Consider the following 10505-nt stretch of genomic DNA (forward strand, 5'->3'; position numbering starts at 1 on the left):
CTATGCATCTGTATCTATCTATATGTTAATAGTATTTAATAGGAACCTTCTATGTGTAGGACAGTCTTTTAGACTGTGAGCCCACTGTTGGGTAGGGACTGTCTCTATGTATTGCCAATTTGTACTTCCCAAGCGCTTAGTACAGTGCTCTGCACATAGTAAGCGCTCTGCACATAGTAAGCGCTCAATAAATACGATTGATTGATTGATTGACACAGTACCAAGTGCTTGGGAGAGTATAATAGAGGTAGAAGATAAAATCTCCGTCCTGAAAGAATTGACACTAATAGCAGGAGAGAGAGAGACCAAGTGTAATTTACAGATAGGAAAAAGAAGAGAATGTGAATACAGATATATGGATGAATATGTCCTTAAATTGTATAGTAAATAAGCTTTGTGCAGAGGGGCTAAAGTTGGTTTGAGTACATAGATGCTGAGGCAGTGTGTAATTTGGGCGGATATGGTTGGAGTGAAGCAAAATTAGAGAAAGCTTCCTAAATGATGTGTAATATCAGAAGGTACTTAAAGAAGGAGAGATCTTTGGTCTGGCACATTTGAAGCTAGAGAAAGGGTGTGAGCAAGTTTTTGGAGGCAGGAGTCGGGATTATGACATGGTGAATAGGTTAACTTGGGTGGAACGAAAAGTGTGAGCTTGGGTGAAATGGTAGTAAATCAGTTGGTAAGTTAGAAGGAAAGAGCTGATGGAATGTCTTAAAGTCAGTGGTCAAGAATGTCTGTTTGACATAAAGATGAATGGATTTCTACTGAATGTCTGTTTATTGAAAAGATGAATGGGTAACCATTGGAGGGTTTGGAGGAAAGGCGGGACATGGACAGAACAATGTTTAAGAACGATTATCCCGGTATCAGGGTGAAGTACATACTGGAACCAGAGAGACCAGTGAAGAGGCTCTTATATGCATTTTTTAAAATGCTGGGATGCTGGGCTGAAATGATAGAGATGTAGAATATTATTGTAGATGTTGAGGGAGCATTTGACAGTGTTGAATGGCAGTAACTTTAAGCATTCCTCATTTGTTCAACTACATGGATTGGTAATGAAAGTCTTCAATCCTTTTAAATGGGAAGTCATCTTTAAGCAGTATTTCCCTCATGAATGGTTTGATTTGATGCTCCATCTACATTTCCCCTAGAAGGGCCAGAATATTTTCCAAATATAATAATAATGATGGCATTTGTTAAGCGCTTACTATGTGCAAAGTACTGACAGCTCTTTCTGTGGAAATAGCAGCTCTACACACTGACATCAGTTCATTTGCCAGTCCTGGCCTCAAGGAAGCTGTATTTGACAAATTTATGTCAAATGTAACTTGAGGTGATGCTTTTGGTATTTTATTCTGTGTGTCAAGCAGTGTTTTAAGCACTGGGGTAGATAATAATAATAATATTTGTGGTATTTGTTAAATGCTTACTGTGTGCCAAGCAGTGTATTAAGCACTGGGGTGGATACAAGCAAATCTGGTTGGACACAGTTCCTATTCCACATGGGGCTCACAGTCTCAATCCCCATTTTACAGATGAGGTTACTGAGGCACAGAGAAGTGAAGTGACTTGTCCAAGGTCACACAACAGACAAGTGGCAAAGCTAGGACTAGAACTCATGACCTTCTGACCCCTAGGCCTGTGATCTATCCATTATGCCATGTTGCTGCTTAAGTGACTTGTCCAAGGTCACACAGCAAGCAATTGGCAGAACAGTGATTAGAACCAAGGTCCTTTGACTCTGAGGTCAGAGCTCTTTCTACTAGGCCATGCTGCTTCCTCATTTGTCCTTTTGCTAGCTATACATAACAAATCTTCCACCTTAATTTGGAAGGTCTCTCCTCCTTTCCCCTTTCTCTGCTGTAGCATGACCTAATTAAAAGAAAATGGTCCAGGGAGTCAGAAGGCCAGGGATCTAATCTTGGCGCCGCCATGTGCCTGTTGTGTGACCATGGACAAGTCACTTAACTTGTCTGTGTCTTAGCTTCCCCACCTGTAAAGTGATTGTTCAATACCTCCTACTTAGACTGTGAGCCCTTGGGGGACAGGGATTGTAACCAACCTTGTATCTACCCTAGTGCTTACTATAGCGCTTGTCATATAGTAAGTCCCTGACACATATCACAATTATAATTGTTATTATTGTTTTAGGATAAATAATTGAAATTTAAAAATTATTAATTATATAGTTTTGTATTGAGGAGAATAAAGAATTTTCTGTAAGCTCAGTGTGAGCAAGGAATGCATCTTTAAACTCTTATATTGTTATACTGTACACGCCCAAGTTCTTAGTACAGTGTTCTCCACACAGTAAGCACTCATTGAATATAATTGATTGATTCTGCTTAGAATGCCCTTCCCTTTCCTGTTCATCAGCATCTCTCTATTTTAGAGTTCAAGAAGTTCCTGAAATCCTATCGCCCTCCAAAATCTTGGTTGATTACCAGAGAGTGAAGGGTTATAAGGATTCCCTCCATATGCACCTGTGAGCAAATGAATACTATATTCTTTTTTAAAATTCCTTTCTTGTCAGAGACATTAACATCTAGTACATATTATTTAGTTTTGTGAGTATCTCAGTACCTTTCCAGTCATCCATCCATAATGGTATTATCTGCCTGAGTAAATGAATTCCTAATGGGTGGCCCCATATCAACAATTTGCACTATAGAGTAAGTAAGCCTATAGTATAGTACATAGAGCACTGAACCAAGTGTTCAGGAAATTGAAGTAGAGGTGAAACATTATTCCTGCCCTCAAGCAGCTCACAAGGAAGAAGAAAATGGAAAGATATGTAGATCAATCAATCAATCAGTGGTATTTCTTGAATGGTCACTATGTGCAGAGAGCTTTACTCAGCACTTGGGAGAGTACAAGAGAGAGAGAATTAGCAGACATATTCCCTGACCATAATGAACTTACAGCCTTAAGGCAATCTTATAATTTACAGGTGAGCTTACAGTATAGAACAGAACTATGGAAGTGTAGAGTATATCACTTAATAGGTCCAAAAATGCTAAAGGTAGCTGTGAAGGCATGACTCCTAAGGTGGTGAAAAAAATGATACTGTAGTACTTGGTAGGTTGTGAGCTGGATAGAAGAAACACTGATTAGGGAAAGTATTCTGGAGTAAATGGAAATGAAGGAGGATTTTGTAGATGGGGAGATCTGTGGTCAGGAGGAAGAATGTAAGTGAGAGGTCAGTGGCAGGAGAAAGAAACCCACAGTGCCATGAAATATTAGTTTGAGTAGAACAGAGAGTTGAATTTGGGTCTAGTGGAAGGAGGGAATGGAAAAATAAGAGGGTTGATGGAGTGCCTGAAAGTCAGTGGTCACAGGGATTTCTGTCTGATGCTGAGAGGAATCGATTGCCACTGAAGTTTTTTGAGCATTAGAGATGTAGGCTGAATGCCATTTTAGAAAAATGATCCAGGCAACAGAGTGAATTATGGGCTGGAGATGGGGAAAGACTAGAGACAAGGAGACCAATTAGGAGGTTGATTCAGTATCCTAATTGCAGTATGGTGACTTGTTTTGTCTTATGCTGTCATGTCATCTCCGACCCAAAGGGACTCCATGTACACATCTCTCCCAGAACACCCCACCTCCATCTGCAATCGTTCTGGTAGTATGTCCACAGAGTTTTTTCTTGGTAAAAATATGGAAGTGGTTTACCATTGCCTCCTTCTACATGATAAACTTGAGTCTCTGTCCTCGACCCTCTCCCCTGGTTCGATCCTCTCCCCTGGTGCTGGTGCCCAGCACTGGTGAGTTTTGACTTGTAGCAGATTGCCTTCCACTTGCTAGCCACTGCCCAAGCTAGGAATGGAATGGGTATGCTTCTGCTCGACTCTCCCTCCCATAGCCGAGACTGGTAGAGTACTGGGAACTCTTCAGGTGCCATCCTGAGAGGGGAAGTAAGATGACTAGATGGTGTTTTTTGTTGTAGAGGAAAAGATGATCAGAATACTGTACTCTGTTGGGTGACCATGTTGATGGAGGAAGAAGAGGAAGGAGAATTACAAAATAAAGGAGAAATTACTCAACCATTTTGTGAACTATTGATATGGAAAGAAATAAGAATAAAGAATGTGCATTCATTCATTCATTCAATTGTATTTATTGAGCGCTTACTGTGTGCAGAGCACTGTACTAAGCACTTGGGAAGTACAAGTTGGCAACATATAGAGTCGGTCTCCACCCAACAACGGGCTCACAGTCTAGAAGGGGGAGACAGAAAACAAAACAAATCATATTGACAGGTGTCAAAGTCATCAGAACAAATAGAATTCCCATTGTTGACCAGATCCTTTACAAAGGATGTGCTTGTCAGGAAGCAAAGTGGAGGCAGACCATACACTTATCTATTTAAGGGTATAACTCAAATTCAAGGAGGACCACACCATTTTGGGCAAGGTTGGGTGGTGATTTTCTCCCATTAAAATAAAGCTTCCTCAGCAGAAAGGGTCAGGCGGAACCCATACAGAAAGAGTGGTTTATATTGGTTGATTGAGTTGTTTATATGTAGACAGTGCAAAGATTGTAAGCAATGACCATTATTTCTGACTAGTAAAGAAAGTCTATGTTTGGCTAATAGGAAGGCCCAAGCTATGACTGGTAGTTGTAAACAGAAGAAAGACAAGGGTACGAGATAGGTGATCTGGTTCTTAACCCAAAAACTGATCTTGAAGATTCATTCCTTCATTCAGCTGTATTTATTGAGCACTTACTGTGTGCAAAGCACTGTACTAAGCACTTGAGAGAGAGCAATATAGCAACAAAAAGACACATTCCTGCCCACAGCAAGCTCATAGTCTAGAGGGGGAGAAAGACATTAATATAAATAAATAAATAAATTACAGCTATATATAGATATATACATACATGCTGTTAGGATGGGAGGGAGGATGAATGAAGGAGCAAAGAGAGAAAATGATCATTGGGAAAGCATCATCAACATGAATGAGACTTATCCTTGTTTCTTTTCTGGGTGAACCTAAGTCTCCTGCCTCCACACTCTCTTTCCCATTTCTTATTCTGTGCCAGAAATCTTTTCTGCTTGCTTTAAAATACCCACACTCTCTTTTGGCTAGCATTCATGCAAAAGGATGAATCCAGTCAATTTGGATATAACAAGGCAGTTATACCCAAGTTAATGGGTGTTGGTGCTATCACACATCTAGCCATGAGGACAGTTAACATGGCTTGGGGAACATCATCTTGGGACAGTAAGTCAGTATGTTTGAAATACTTTCTTTGTGCAGAAACAGCCAAAGCCAGGTCATGGGAAAAACAAATCACCAAAATTATCTCCCTGGTCAAGAACAGCCCTCTTCAGAACAGTGTAGAGAACACTGCTTGGAAACGGTTCAGTAAATAAAAGCCTGTTGATGAAAATGATAACTTGCACCAACTTTCAGTTCTCAGAGGCTCTTATGTCATCCTGTCCTAATGATATTTCACTGGAGTATTTGTCCTAGAAAGAACTGAAGATTTTCTGATGAAACAAGAGTACTATATGAGTGACATCCATTTATTAATATAGTTTTGATTCTCTTGCCAGTCACTTCAACCCATTCAGTTCCTCCTTAGCAGCAAAAGAAATTCAGTAGAAGGAAAGGTTCAAATTTCAGTGACTGCTGAGTGAAATGTTATATTCTCTGAAAGGTAAAAAAAATTGTGCCTCAAGGAACCAAGTATTGTCACCTCCCCTATTCTTTGTCTAGCTTTTCTCTAACTCTCATGTCATCTATCTACTGAAATGACTAATCAAATATAACATAGATTCACGTATAAATCCTTGAATGTTACTGGATGCTGACACATTTTATTGACAGCTTTAATTCCAGGACTCTGACTTCTTGTTTCAATAAAGCAGGTAGATGGCAACACTGCCATTGGATTGATTTTTAACAGTTTCCACTGGAGATCAGGGATGTACTTGGCCAGAAATCTTCAAATGGAGTCTGATCACCATGCAGTCAATCAATCAATCAATCAATCATATTTATTGAGCGCTTACTGTGTGCAGAGCACTGTACTAAGCGCTTGGGAAGTACAAGTTGGCAACATATAGAGACAGTCCCTACCCAACAGTGGGCTCACTGTCTAGAAGTCCTGATTTTGTCAGATATTCAATTCACCATCCTGAAGTATGGACTGAAGATTTAGAACATCGTTTTACAAAGAGCCATTTCCTTGAAAATGCATTTGCCATGGTTTCTCTTTGACTCTTTCATTATCTCCTGCTTTGCATTGTTTACCGGGGAGCCTTGTTTTTATGTTGTTTTATAACCTTTTTTTTGATCCAGAACTGAAATATACTATATCATGAGTATTAAGGCTAAACTTACAAATATAATAGTTTATTTGAAATAACATCAAAAATTCATCTCTTTACAACAGATTCACCAATATTTTCTCATTAAACACCAAATGCTCAGACAATCTTTAGGGGCCTGTAGCTGTAGAAAGATTGCCGTGGACTTTGTGAGCAAATCAATCTAATCTAGATAAAGGACCCTGTACTATTCTTGGTGGGGGGGGTGGGTGTCAGCAGGGAGGAGCTTGGGTGAAGAGAGGCGAAGGGATTGGGAAATGATCAGATCATAAGGAGTTGGTCTTCCCCAAAGATTCTCACAGTTTTTGCTCCCTAACCCTCTAAACACCTAAAGATACACAGGGACTTCTTATAATGTCATCTATTTACAGATGTATATTCAGTCAATAGTATTCATTTGGCAACTACGGTGTACAGAACACAGTAATAAGTTCTTGGGGGAGTACAACAGAGGTAAAAAACATAATCTCTGCCGACAAGGAGCTATAATCAATCTAACAGGGGAGGCAAATACACAATTATTTACTGTTAGTAGAAAAAAGCAAATAGACAGAGACACATTTGAATAAATAAATGTTAAATAGTAGAGTAAATGGTCTGGCAGAATTGAAGGAGGAGGGAATTACAGACAAGATGAAGGAAGTGAGCAAACCAAGGCTGTTGGTTTCTGGAGCACAGTGGACTCAGGTGATGTCAATTTAGTTGGGGGAAGTTAGGAGGAAGGCTAAAATTAGGAGGGAAGCCAAGGACCTCCTTTTCAGACAATTTAAATTTAAGGTGAGAATGAGACAGTGAGGTAAGCCTAGGTGGACGGGGCAATGTGAGTGATGTGTAGTGGAAGAAGAATATTAGTAAGTAAAAAGGAGTAAACTAATGGAGTGCCTTAAATGATCAGAATGATCATTTAATTAATGATCAGAAGTTTCTTTCAATGCACAGAGTAAAGAGTTACCATCAGAAGTTTTTAAGTGGGGAGATGGGAGCAGAATGATGTTTTAGAAAGGGAGCTCAGCAGCAGAGTATAGACTTTTGAGCAGCAATGCAGCCTAATGGAAAGAGGACAGGCTTGGGAGCCGGACAACCTGGATTTTAATCCCAACTCTGCCCTTACCTTCTGTGTGCCTCAGTTTCCTCATCTGTAAAATGGGAATTTTACCTTTTCTCCCATTCCCTTAGACTGTGATCCCGGTGTAAGACCTGTATCTACCCGGCATTTAGAGTGGTGCTTGGCACAAGGTAAGCACTTAACAATGTCACATTTATTGTTTTCATTATCATTATTATTATAAGGAGAGAGAGTGGAGGCAGGGAGACCATTCATTCATTCATTCAATCATATTTATTGAGCACTTACTGTGTGCAGAACACTGTACTAAGTGCTTGGAAAGTACAATTTGGCAGCAGATAGAGACAATCCCTACCCAACAATGGGTTCACAGTCTAGAAGGGGAACACAGACAACAAAACAAACACACAGACAGGCATCAATAGCATCAAAATAGATAAATAGTGAAGGGTCTGACTTGCTTCCTTTGTTCTTCCTCCCTCCCAGCCCCACAGCACTTACATACATGTCTGTAGTTTATTAATTTATGTTAATGTCTGGCTCCCTGTCTAGACTGTAAGCTCACTGTGGGCAGGGAATGTGTTTATTGTTAATAGTAATAATTGTGGTATTTGTTAAGTGCTTACTATGTGTCGGGCACTGTACAAATCACTGGGGTGGATACGAGTCACCTCAATATTGTTGTATTGTACTCTCCCAAGCACTTAGTAAAGTGCTGTGCACATAGTAGGTGCTCAATAAATATGATTGAATGAATGAATGAATGTTGTTATATTGTACTCTCCCAAGCGCTTAATACAATGCCCTGCACACAGTAAGCTCTCAGTAAATATGATTGACTGACTGACTGATACAGTTGTCGAGATGTGATATGACGAGTATCCAAATGAGAGTGGACAAGAGAGGATAAGGTGGATTTGGGAAATTATGGAGGAAAAACAGGATTTTGCAGCATTTTGAATAGGAGAGTTGAAACAGAATTAGGACCTAGGAAAATGCTGAAGCTGTGAGCTTTGTGAACAAGAATGGTTGTCTTGTCAACAGTGAAGGGAAAGTTAGGAGGAGGAGAGGATTTAGGAGGGAAGGAGTTTAGCTTTCAACATATTTTGCTTGAAGTGATGGGCCATCATGTGGAGATGATTATGATGATAAAGATGTCTTGTAGGCAAGAGGCAAACAGAATTGCAGATATGGGGAGAGACTGAAGTTAGTGAGATAGTTTTGGGAGTCATTTGCATAGAGATAGTACCTGGAGTGCAGATGAGCACTGAGAGATTAAATTTAAATTGAGAAGAGGAGGGGATCCAGGACTGAGCCTTGAGGACCATCCAAAGTTCAAGTACTTGGATGAAGAGATAGAGCAAGCAAAAGAGACTGAGAAGGAGCACCCAGGGAGGTAAAGAAAAAACAGGAGAGAACTGTATCATTGAAACAAAGATTAGCTAGCATTATCAGGAGGAAGGTTTCCAGGAGGAAGGATAGTATTTCCAGGAAAGCGGGGGTGGTCCTCCATATCAAAGTATGGCTCAGAGGTCAAGGAGGATTGGGAAGTGCTAAGTATCACTTACTAAGGGCTTACTGTACAGAGCACAGAACTAAGCGTTGGGCGAGAATACACAGGTGGGAATTAGACATATACGTGTAGAAGCAGTGTGGCTTAGTGTGGCAAGAGCACAGGTTTGGGAGTCAAAGGTCATGGGTTCTAAACCCGGCTCCACCACTTGTCTGCTGTGTGACCTTGGTCAAGCCACATAACTTCTCTGTTCCTCAGTTCCCTCATCTGTAAAATGGGGGATACAGGCCTGAGCCACATGTGGGACAACCTGATTACCCTGTATGTACCCCAGTGCTTAGAACAGCGCTTGGCACATAGTAAGTGCTTAACAAATGCCATTATTATTATTATTATTATTATTTTGGTTTTGGCTTCAGGAGAGTGGGCTGAAGGTTATTGAAGGTGGGGTTGGCCCTTGCAGCAATTGAGGCAGTTATCAACCTCTTCTCAAGAAAGACTACCCATTCCAAACCATCCCAAAACATAGAAACATAAGTAATGTAATTACTGGGTCAGACAAACTGTCCATCAAACCCTGTGTTCCACATCCAACAGGCTATAGGTTGTTTAGAGAAACCGTACAATGATTACCCTCTCTGCCATCTTGCCTCATGGTTATGGATGTACTACCAAACCTGCCGTCTAATGTTGCATTATGAACCTCTGTCAAATAATTTATCTGATTCCTTCAATCAATCAATCAATCGTATTTATTGAGCGCTTACTGTGTGCAGAGCACTGTACTAAGTGCTTGGGAAGTACAAGTTGGCAACATATAGAGACAGTCCCTACCCAACAGTGGGCTCACAGTCTAAAAGACAATTACAATAATAATTATATTATTATATATATAATATATATTATATTATAATTATATTATAATTATATATTATAATTATAATCACAATTATAAGAATAATTGTGGTATTTGCCAAGTACGGTGTGCGGCACATTGTAAGAGAAGCAGCTTGTCTCAATGGAAAGAGCACAGGCTTTGGAGTCAGAGGTCATGGGTCCAAATCTCAGCTCTGCCAATTGTCAGCTGTGTGACTTTGGGCAAGTCACTTAACTTCTCTGTGCCTCAGTTACCTCATCTGCAAAATGGAGATTAAGACTGTGAGCCTCCCGTGGGACAACCTGATCACCTTGTAACCTCCCCAGGGCTTTGCACATAGTAAGCTCTTAATAAATGCCATTATTATCATTATTAAGAGCTTAACAAACATACAATAGTAATGATAATACTAATTATGAAAAAAGACTGTACCAAGTCCTGATTTGATATGGTCCCTGTTCAACACATGGTCCCAGTCTATGAAGGAGGGAGAACAGGTATTGAATGCCCATTTTATAGACGAAGAAACTGTGGCTGAGAAGTTAAGTGATTTACCTAAAATTACACAGCAGGCAAGTGTTACAGCTGGAATTAGAAACCAGGTCTTTCGCCTCCCAAGCTCATGCTTTTTTCACTATTTTGCCAGTTTTTCCACTCTCTTCATGAAACTACTTATAGGTTCTGCTTGCACAACTTCCTGTGCTAA

General features: G+C 40.1%; 1 non-coding gene across 1 annotated transcript; it reads right to left on the reverse strand.

The window, feature by feature from the left end:
* Positions 1 to 3780: 3780 nt before the first annotated feature.
* Positions 3781 to 3918, reverse strand: LOC119924799. Its single transcript, XR_005449492.1, has one exon. It is a non-coding gene; the product is annotated as a small nucleolar RNA SNORA7 (small nucleolar RNA).
* Between the last annotated feature and the right edge of the window lie 6587 nt (positions 3919 to 10505).

This window comes from Tachyglossus aculeatus, chromosome 2, assembly GCF_015852505.1.
Source record: "Tachyglossus aculeatus isolate mTacAcu1 chromosome 2, mTacAcu1.pri, whole genome shotgun sequence".
Lineage (NCBI taxonomy): Eukaryota > Metazoa > Chordata > Mammalia > Monotremata > Tachyglossidae > Tachyglossus > Tachyglossus aculeatus.